Source organism: Leptosomus discolor, unplaced genomic scaffold (genome assembly GCF_034619465.1).
Source record: "Leptosomus discolor isolate bLepDis1 unplaced genomic scaffold, bLepDis1.hap2 HAP2_SCAFFOLD_35, whole genome shotgun sequence".
Classification (NCBI taxonomy): Eukaryota; Metazoa; Chordata; class Aves; order Leptosomiformes; family Leptosomidae; genus Leptosomus; species Leptosomus discolor.
The window spans coordinates 55,139-65,612 of NW_028237764.1; positions in this window are offsets into that span (position 1 = coordinate 55,139).

Below are 10,474 nucleotides of genomic sequence, written 5' to 3' on the forward strand. Positions count from 1 at the left end.
TTCCTAACCAGCTTTTCCTTAGTTGTTCATGTTGTGGTTTAACCCCCACAAGATATTAGGCACCACCCTGCAGCTTGCTCACCTCCCTCCCCCAACCTCAGTGGGACAGGGGAAGAGGAAAGGTAGAGTAAAAGCAAGAAAATTTAAGATGGTGATTTCGGGTCATTGGCCTGTGTCGCGGTTGGGACGGGACACGCCAAGATTATATGTAAGAAGGCAGCCTTTAAGTCACAAAAGCCAGGATGGTTGAGATGGCGCAGTAGAAAAAGCATACCCTTTTATAACCTTTCTTATCTGTCCACCGGTTCATGCACTGTGGCTGCTAAAATGATTCGCTCAATAGCTCTGTCCATTCACCTCTATTCACACACTGATTGGCTGGGCAACTACTGTATTTCCCACTTCATCTGCTGTTCTCTTGCCAAATTTCTGCTCTGTGGTATTCACTTGTTTAGTCTCTTCTTGCTCAGTCTCTATCTCCTCTTCAAACCTGTTTACAACATTCTTCATCCCCTTCTTTCATCTTCTCACGGGTATACTGGGATGCTGTCGAGGCCAACTTCATCTTCTTCGGTCAGGCTATCCCCACAGATACCCCTGGAGAACCAAGATAACGCTGGCATCCCAGCCTCTCTAATGCATCTGTGAAACCCTCCCAGCATCTGTCATCGTAATTAGATAACTACCACAAGACCAGCTCCAGGGACGGCTGCATCCATAGACAAGAATGCTGATGGATGGTGGCGCTGCAGAAATAGAGCTGCTTGTGAAGTTTTACTAGGATTAGTAATTGGTGGTGTGTGTGTTAATTAGAAATTAGTTAAATCATGTTGTACCTGAGTGCTTGAACAGTGGAAGAACCCCATGTAAAACCACGTTTGGGGTACCCCAATCTAGCTCAGACATCTCACGTGCATCAATAACTATTCACCTTTTGTAACTCTGTACTCTGTGTCCCAGCCTCTCTCCTCGGTCAGCACGGGTCAGGTGCAAATTTTCACAACCCAAGTGACGAATTGCCACCACTGCAGTGTGGCAAGGTCTGGCCCTTCTCTAGCCAGGAGATGCAGAGCAGTCCAGGAACACACGGCACATCACACCCCGGTCTCCGCTTGTGTGCCTGCAGTCTCAAACTTCTTTTTTTAAGCTCCACCAACCTTTCCTCATCCCCGTGATAATAAAGTCAAGGAACAGAGAAACACTTTTCCCAGGGGCCCTGGCAGCAGCACCTTCTCCTTCCTGCAGATCACCTCCACCTCCACCAAAGGCCCTCAGGGGCAGCAGAGACCCCACTGACAGCAAATCCATTTCTTGACAGGGCTGCACTTCCCAGCCCTCTTTCTCTCTGCCCTGGGGACAGCGGGATTTGCTCCCTCCTTTGGCATCCTGTTGCAGCTTTCTTTGTCCATCTGCTGCCCACTCGGCCGTGTCTCTCCTCTGAAGCAAAGTCTTTGCACACATGGGGTCTTGGACCCTCTGCACCAGGTTTCCCTAAGACAAGTCAGGGCTTGGCCTGGAGCCACAGCTGAGGTGCTACAGCCCAAACATGCCCTGATGCCCTCAGCCAGGGGCACAGCCAGGACGAGCTGCAGCCTGTGCTTTTTGACATCGATGGCGTGACTGCCAAGGCGTGGTAGAACAAGTGACGTAGCTTGCGGTGCTGCAATGGGTAGGGACAGGCTTTTCAGGACAGGCAGGCTGGAAGGATCAGGAGTGTGGTTTCACTGAAAGTGAAGAAGCTGCTTGGATGTACGGAGCTCCTCTGTGGGGCAAGTGAAAACTTTGGTGAGCCCTTGTGAGTGAGGATCAGAGGAGGTGACTCTGTGGTGGGAAATGGAGAACCCACAGTCAGGGTGGAGAAGTTGGCTTAGCCTTTTCTAAGCAGCCCAAGGAAATCCCTGGATGCAGAAGCCCGGGCCTCACTGGGGAGTTTAATGACCCTGGAATTTCTGGAAGGGGAACACCGAAGCCTGTGAACAGTGCAGGCAGTTTCTGGAGCTTCTTGGGACAACTTCTTAGCACAGCTGACAGATGGGCCAACAGAGGTCATGCAAACCTGGATCTGATCCTTTCCAGCAAGGAAGAGCCAGTCAGAGATATGAAGTGCATTGTAAATCTTGGCCATCGTCACCTTGAATTATCAGGGTCCCTGCTCCTGAGGAAAGTGAGAGAGGAAAATAGGAGAGTGTGGATGCCGGACACTAGAGGAGCAGACTTTGGCTTATTCTGGGGAGTTTCAGTGGGGATCCAGTGGTCAGCATCCTGAAGGGCAGCAGAGCTCAGGACAGCTGGTCTTCAAAGAGAGCATCTGCCAAGCCTAGAAATGGTCTATGACAAATCTCAGTTTAAAGATGAAAGTAAATGCAAGGGCATCATAACGAGCTGTTACTGCTTCAGAGAGAGTTAAAGAAGCAGCAAAGATAACATGGGATCCCTTCTAAATTTAGTAAAAGCAGGTGTAGAGAGATCTGCAATATTTAGTGTGCTCTTTGACTCAGTTCTCACCAGCAAGGTGTCCCAGGCCTTTGTGCCTCAAGGCAGGACTCTGGAGGAAAACAGCCAACAGTGAGTAGGAATCTAATGAGGAGCTCCTTGATGAACTCCCATATTATGGGTCAGAAGGGCCTGAATGTACAAATTTCTGTGTGCACACAGAGGGAGAGAAAGTGTCATCAGCTTCCTGGTCGTATCCATGGCCTGTGAGAAAATTGTAACGTTTACAGACCAGCGTCAAAGTTCAAATAAAGAGGACTTCTCACACACTTATTACACCGAGGTCTTTTCGGCATGTGGTTCAACTTCTGCTTAACATCTTCATTCAAGGGTTGATACAGCTGCCCACACAGAGGTGACCACTGCCTCCGAGATACACGGGGTCAGCTGAAGCCTGAACATGGTACTAGGAAATGTGACCCCCCAGGGCTGGTGGGAGCATTTCAGGAGCAGGAGCTGGTGGACAGGCAGGGTGGGCCAAAGCATCTGCGCTGGGACAACTGATTTCTCTCCCTTGAGTAGAAAGCTAAGCCTGGACAGTTGCACCCAAGCTGTCCAGCGTTGGAGGAGAACAAGAAATAAGTGGGTCTAGATGCTGCGGAGTCTACAAAGAACATTATTCTGTACCCTAAATATGTTGGGATTAGTGCAGGCTGTTCAAAAGAGAGGAGGGAGCTCATGACTTCAGGGTGTGACTCGCTGTGAGTGAGTATGGATGGAGTCCAGGGCAGGGAGTGCTTTGGGGCTTCTTAGAATTGGTGCTTGACACAAAAACGGGTTTGCTATTGGTGTGAGGCCAACGGAGAGTGGACTCCAGAGGAGGTAAGGTGGACTTAAGATGCAGCAGAGGATTGTATTTTCTTTTTTATTAAGCCGTGTCTTCCTTTCTTTTCTTTTTTTGGCAATTAAGAAACACCCTCCTGAGTATGGGTGCAGTTCATTCCCCAGGTAAAACAAGGAGAAACTGGTGTCCATGGGCTGAAACGTGCAGCTGCAGGCTGTGGTGGAGAGAGCTCAGCTTTGAACAAAGGTGCTGTATTTCCCAAGTGGCTGATGAGAGAAATGTGGTGTTGGAGGTAGGGACGAAGACGGGACATTGTCTGACACACAGGGTCCTGACTTTCCTGCATAGTCAGACTCCATTTGGAGATGTTCAGTTTCAACACCAGTTCGGAAATCGCAGAATTCACATGATGTGTAAGCAGGCCAATGAAGAAAAGTGGAGGAAAAAGATATTCTTTCTTATTGTTATTTACTACCCAAATCTTTTCACTTCTGAAATCGCTCTAATTAACTGTGTAAAAACTGAGGTATTAAGTTATGCCCGGAGCTTGGGGTGGTTAGGGCATTTTGGATGTGAATGAGCCCTGTGGTGCCAAGTTCCTGCCCTGCAGATGCTGACAGTTGATTGAACTGGCCTCTGGAGAAGTGACAGTCAGCAGCAAACCTCCAAATTTCTGCGGGTGCTAGTGGTGCCCACTGAGGGCCATCACTGAAGAGACCGTGGAGGGAATGAACAGAAAAGGGACTGTCCCTGGGGGCTGATGAAGCAGGAAGTCACAGACACTGCTTACAGGTGGAAAATGGAATGTTCAGTGACTGTGAATCCCCTTGTTGTGTTCCATCAAGCAGGGTGTTCATGCCCTGATCCCCATACCCAGAGAATGGGGACCGTTTCTCTTACAGGACGCTCAAGGCCCTTCCTGGGGTCAGTGAGGTATAGGGGTGGGTGATGTCAAGTGCAAGACAGCGGCAGGACTCCTCCCAGGCTCTCTGGAGGGTGGGGGAGAAGGCAACAAAGCGTTGTGGTGGTGAAGAACTGGTGTCCTGTCAGGGGCCTCAGTGGAAGAGACCACAGCCATAGTGGAAAGGACAAGGATTTCAGTCCTGTTGGGGGCTCCCAAGCTCAACAAAGGGGCCATCCCCACCACAGGCTTTACTCTGTTTTGCTGTGCCTGTTTCTCTGCAGATTTTAACCACCACCCCTGCTTCCCCGCCTCACTCTGACCCCATCCTGTCCCAGGCTTTAATGATGCCTCTCTGTCTTCACTGACTATTTCTTCAAACATTAAGCTCTGATTTTCTGAGGTTTTGCCCATGGCTGTGAGTTCCCCATAACCTGTGCAGCTTCTTCCAAAGCCCTGCTAATGCTCCTCAGTCACCAAAGATGTCCCAGCCCCCAGACTCACTTGAATCCTCTACGTAGCTCCATGCCCCAGCACTGAACTGCACGTCCTCCTCCACCCTCTGCCTCAAAATCAAAACTCAACCTCTTTCACTCCACTAGGACACCCTCCCAGCCCCCACCACCCCACATCAGCTTCCTTTCTTTAGCACCCACACTGCCACACATACACCTCTCTCTCCCCGCACTCCCATGTCTCTCCCAAACCCTCCCTTCTTTCCCTGCAGAAATAGGTCCTCAGCACAGGAGGTCTGTGTGTCCTCCACGCTCCAGGATTTTTCCTGGGGTCCATCCAAGTGTGGGGAGTGAACAAGGAGAAGAGAGAAAAGTCAGCTGGTGGGGCATGACTGAGCACAGCCACACCCAGCAGCGGGCATTGCCATCAGCCAGGCTGACACATGCACACAAGATGGAGGTGTCCCTGCCATCCCTAATTTGCACCAGAGGGGCCTTCCTTCCTGCTGTATTCCCAGGACAATGCTGCTCTTCTCCTCGTCCACCCACAGACAGCAACTGCTTTCTATGTCTGGGCTCAGACATGGTTTTAAGGATTTGCTAAAGCCATTCGCCATAACCTTGTTTCTCCCTGACATCCCCCGACCCTCTCTCCCACACCTACACACGGCCAATCACTGCTGCTCAGGGCCACTCACTCTTCAGAAGAGGCCTTGAGCTTCCTGGATCATCCTGGTGCTTGTAATAAATGTCCTGGTTCCCTCCAGAGCTCATGGTGAGCTTGCTTGTCCATGAAAGGGTCTTTAGGACCTCCTGTTCTGAAACAGCTCCCTTTTTGTGATCGTCTGTGCAGAAAGAGGATGGATGCCAAGTGGAATGCTCTAAGAACCTCATGAGCTACCCCCACGGCTCTGTCCTTCCGGCAAGGAGTCTGTCCTGAGAAGGGGATCTGCTCTCTGCAGAGGCAGATGAGCAGTGTGCATGCCACCAGGGGACACAAAGGTTCACTTCTGCAAGACCCCTGCTTCATCTGAACGGCTTTGGAGGTGTACTGCAGGATGGGATCTCAGGCCTTATGTGATAACTACTGATGTAATTGGCATTGCCCAGAGTTGCTACTACAGAAGCAGGCTACTACTTAATATTTTTACTTATTTCCATAGATACTGCCACTCTTAGGGAAATCACAGAAGCAGAAACACCTGAAGGATTGTTGATGCATTATCGACAGAAGACCCACCAGGTTTGCATCTCAAGAAATGGGATTGCAGGTGAGGGGAAGGATGATTTGAGCACTGCCATGGGATTTGGGAAACTGACACCTGCTTTTTTCTCCCTGTCTCCTGACACCCTGCCCTCCTCATTGAGATGTGTGAGGAACTCCACCAACTAAGTCTGAACTCACAGCTGTGTCAGGAAAGTTATGTCTAAGTGCAGCCAATGATGTCCTGCCAACTCAAGATTTGAGCTTCCATTTGAGGCCAAAGGATTTTAACTCACACTACCTCCGTCTTCCCCCTGACACTGACTACCGTGTGACACAACTGTCCTGGATCTCGAGGCAGGATGGGCAGGAAAGTTTAACTACTGGACTGGAGCTTTTACTCTTGTTGGAAATGGGAATGCAGCAGGCTTGAGCCAAGAGGCCCAAGAAACCCATTTCCCATCGGGCCTGCTAAGGAAAACATCCCACAGGCTGTGGGACCTTCTCTACTGACTGAGAAGTTGTGAGTCTGGACGATACAAATTCCCCTATTTTTTCCTCTTTCTTTGTAACTTGGCTCTCAGAATTAATGTGTTGAGGCTGCTTTGCCACTTTGAAACTGTGCCTCTGAAAAACTAGCCCAGCAGGGCTTTTTCCTTTTTCAGCCCAACTGTAGATGCAGAACTGAAGTGTGTTTCCAGATGTGGAGCCGCTTTTCAGAATGTCTGTTGCAAGAGCGGAACTAACTGAGCCTGCAATTGGAAATGGGTGAAGCTGTGTGGCTTCAGAGTGTATTTGGGATGCATAAACTATGAAAAGGTTGTGAAGGAGAATGGGCCCGAAAGAATCAGGAAAAGTGCCCATCCAGTGGAGCTCTGCAGAAGGAGGCTGGAGCTGTACAATACCTGAGGCAATACAGGTGGGATGAGGACGTAGAGCAGACTTTTGTAGGGAAGGCTGTGCAAGAGGGCACCCTGGCTTCAGCCGGCTAAAACCAGAGACCAGGCAGTGTGCTGAGGGGATGGGGAGAAGTGTCCTGGGTTACAAGGGTGTGGACGAGAGGAGCTTGGAGAGGGTGAGGGTTCAGAGATTCGAGGCAGTCCTTTCAAGATCCGAGCAGACAGAGCTTTGGCTCCAGGATAAAATAAAGTTATCCCAAGGATGTTTTGGACTTAGTGGTGCTATCACTAGTAGCAGTAACAGGACAGCACTTCTAAGGGAACTCCTTCTTATGCTTGATGATGATGGTGAACTAAAACTCTTTCATTTCCTTCCCAATGCTTATTCTATATATACAAAATAGCTATAACTCTCAGCAGCTAGCCTCTGGCACGAATCTCTTAGAACAGTGTTTTTTCTCTCACTGCTACCTCTTTGTTAGCATTTCAAGATTACAGCTCTTGGAAAGAATTGCTGCTCAATCACACCTGCCCTGTGTCTTTTCTCCCTACTTCCACCAGGAGGAGGAGGTAGAGTAGGGGAGCTGTGGGGTTTTTTTATCCAAAGAAGGCCGAGGGACAGATGCAGATGAGTGCAAAGGAAAAAAGCAAGGCAAAATTTTCCTGCAGTGGACAGGTACAACAGCATCACTTGCATTTCCGACCTCTGAAGTCATAACTTAGATGATGAGTGCCTGCAAGTTCTGAGCTCCCTTCATCTGCCCTGCATTTCAGCATGGACAAGGAAACTAACCCAGTCAAAAAGATTCTTCTGATTCTATTCGCCACCTAGAACATTGCATGTGTCCGGAGACAGGCCCATACACCTAAAGAAGAATCACGCTTTGCTGGGCAAAAAAACATATTAGGTGTTCCCAGGAAAGCCAGGAGGCATGGCATAGCGATCCCTGGGTTCAAGGAGCTGATCAAATGCCTTGTCTCTGTTTCTGCCATGGTGGATTCAATGCCCAGATCATGTGCAGACTCTGTACCTGGATGCTGGTATTGGTTGAGCCACCTGCTCTGAAAGGATGAACGAGGTAGGCTGTACTTTCTGGAGGGTGTTATGATAATAAAAGTGAAGGATGGGGGGAACAAAAAGGGGAGCAAAGGATGTGGTCAGGGGTGTTTGGGGGCACCTGTGAAGCAGCCGAGCATCTGATGTGAATTACTCCTGTGGTCAGGGAGAACCTGAGAGCTTTCCCTAACTTGAAAACATGAAGGGGAAGGAAGGACAGCCTCATTCAGGCTGGAAGGGACCTCAGGAGGTGTTTCAACCAACCTCCCCCTCAGAGCAGGCTCAGACCGGAAAGGGCTTTATTCAAACATGTCTTAATCACCTTCCAGGACTGACACTGTACGCACTCCCTGGGAAAGAGCTTCCAGCACTTGACTGGCCTCATGGTGCAAAAGTTTCTCCTTAGATCTAGCCTGACCCCTTTGCTGTTTCAGCCCATTGCCTCTTGTCCTTGTCTCTTGTGCCATGGACGTGAGCCTGATTCAGTCTTCCCGTGAACTGTGAGAGGCTGCACATCTTCCCCTCAAGAGCTTCTCTTCCCCAGGCTTAACAAGCCCAGCTCTCTAGGCTTCTCCTCACAGCACAAGTTCTCCCATCCTGACTGTCTCGGTGGTCCTCCACTGAAGTGGCCCCAGTTTGCCAAGGGCTCTCTGCCTTTGTGGGATGTGAAAACCCAGGACAAAATTCTGGGTGTGCTATAAAAAGTGCTGAGCAGACTGGCTGTGCTCCTGCTCATGCAGCCCAGGATGCTCTTGGCCGCCTTTGCTGATGCCTCACTTTATTCCTCAGGTAACCCAAGGACCACCAAAGCCTTTCCCACAGGGCTGCTCCCCACCTAGGCAGTCCCTGGCTCCTGTCATTGCAGGGGCTTAGTCCGCCTCAAAGACACAACTTCCTGGGTATCATGAGGTTCTTGTTGTCCCATTACTCCAGCTTGTCTTTGACCTTTGGCATGGCAGCCCTGCCCTCCAGTGAGGCGTCTGCTCTCCTCAGTGTGATGTCTTCTACAAAGGCTATGAAAAAGCACTCTCTGGTCTCCTCTGGGTCATCACAAACACAATAACCTGGGCAGGTTAAGGTACAGAGCCCGGCAGGACACTACTAGGTCCTGGCCTCCAGGCAGAGCACCATGCATGGACCATGTCCCTCCATGGTTGACTGTCCTGGTCGCTATTTTACACATGTGCTTCTCCACCCAGGCAGACCATAATACCCTATTTTGGACACAGCAGTATTGCAGGGGATGATGTTGAACGCCTTGTTGACTTGCAGGTAAAAGACCACCACTGCTCTCCCCATGTCCAGCAATCCCGTCCTTTCCTCACAGAAAGCAAAGAGGATGGACAGGCACAAGCTACCCTGGGTAAATCCCCTCACCTGCTCCTTCAGACGCACAGAAATGGACACACTCTGGGGTAGAGCCTTTAGTTCCCTTGCTCAACCCTTGGCCGTTTCTGAAAGGTGCATGCAACATTTCAAAGCTGCCAGTCACCAGGGGGTTCTCCCAATCTCCATGGCCTTTCAAAGATGGTGGAGAATGGCCTCACTGTGACATCAACCGGTCCTCTCTGTTCCCTGGGAAGCCACCCCTCCTGTCCTAAAGACTGGTAAGGATTGTGTTAGCTCAGGTGACCCCTGACTTGATCCTCATCCACTACTGGTGCTTCTCCTCCAAATTCCTGCCTCGAGTCACAGAGTCCCGGGAGAAGGACTTGCTGGGGAAGACTGAGGCAAAGAGGACGCAGAGAATTTCACATCTCTCCCTTACTAAATTCAGCAGTGGCCACACAGTATCTTGGATTCCTTTTTAACAGCTTCTGAAATAGTAACGTAACAGCTCGTTATTTAAGTGCCCTTGAATTGCCTTTCTGTTGCAGACTGAGTTTCAATGTGGACTACTGCTGTGCTTGGAAGGTCCCAGAAGACTGGAGGCTTGCCAATGTGACGCCCATCTGCAAGAAGGGCCGGAAGGAGGATCTGGGGATCTACAGGCCCGTCAGCCTGACCTCAGTACCAGGCAAGATTCTGGAGTGGTTCATCTTGGGTGCGCTCCCATGGCAAGTGCAGGACATCCAGGGAGTCAGGGCCAGCCAGCATGGGTTCATGAAAGGCAGGTCCTGCTTGACCAACCTGAGCTCCTTCTGTGATCAGGTGACCTGCCTAGTGGATGAGGGGAAAGCTGTGGATGTTGTCTACCCGGACTTCAGTATGGCGTTTGACACAGTCTCCCACAGCATCCTACTGGACAAGCTGGCGGCTCATGGCTTAGAGAGGTGCACTCTTCACTGGGTTAGAAACTGGCTGGATGGCCGAGCCCAGAGAGCGGTGGTGAATGGAGTTCAATCCTGTTGAGAACCAGTCACAAGCGGTGTTCCCCAGGGCTCAGTTTTGGGGCTGGTCTTGTTTAAGATCTTTATCAAAGGCCTGGATGAGGGGATGGAGTGCACCCTCAGCGTGTTTGTAGATGACACAAAATTAAACAAGAGTGTTGATCTTCTCAAGGGTCGAGAGGCTCTGCAGAGGGATCTGGACAGGCTGGGTCAATGGGCTGAGGCCAATGCCATGAGGTTCAACAAGGCCGAGTGCCGGGTCCTGCCCTTGGGTCACAACAACCCCACGCAGTGCTACAGGCTTGGGGATGAGTGGCTGGAGAGCTGCCTGGCAGAAAATGACCGGGGGGG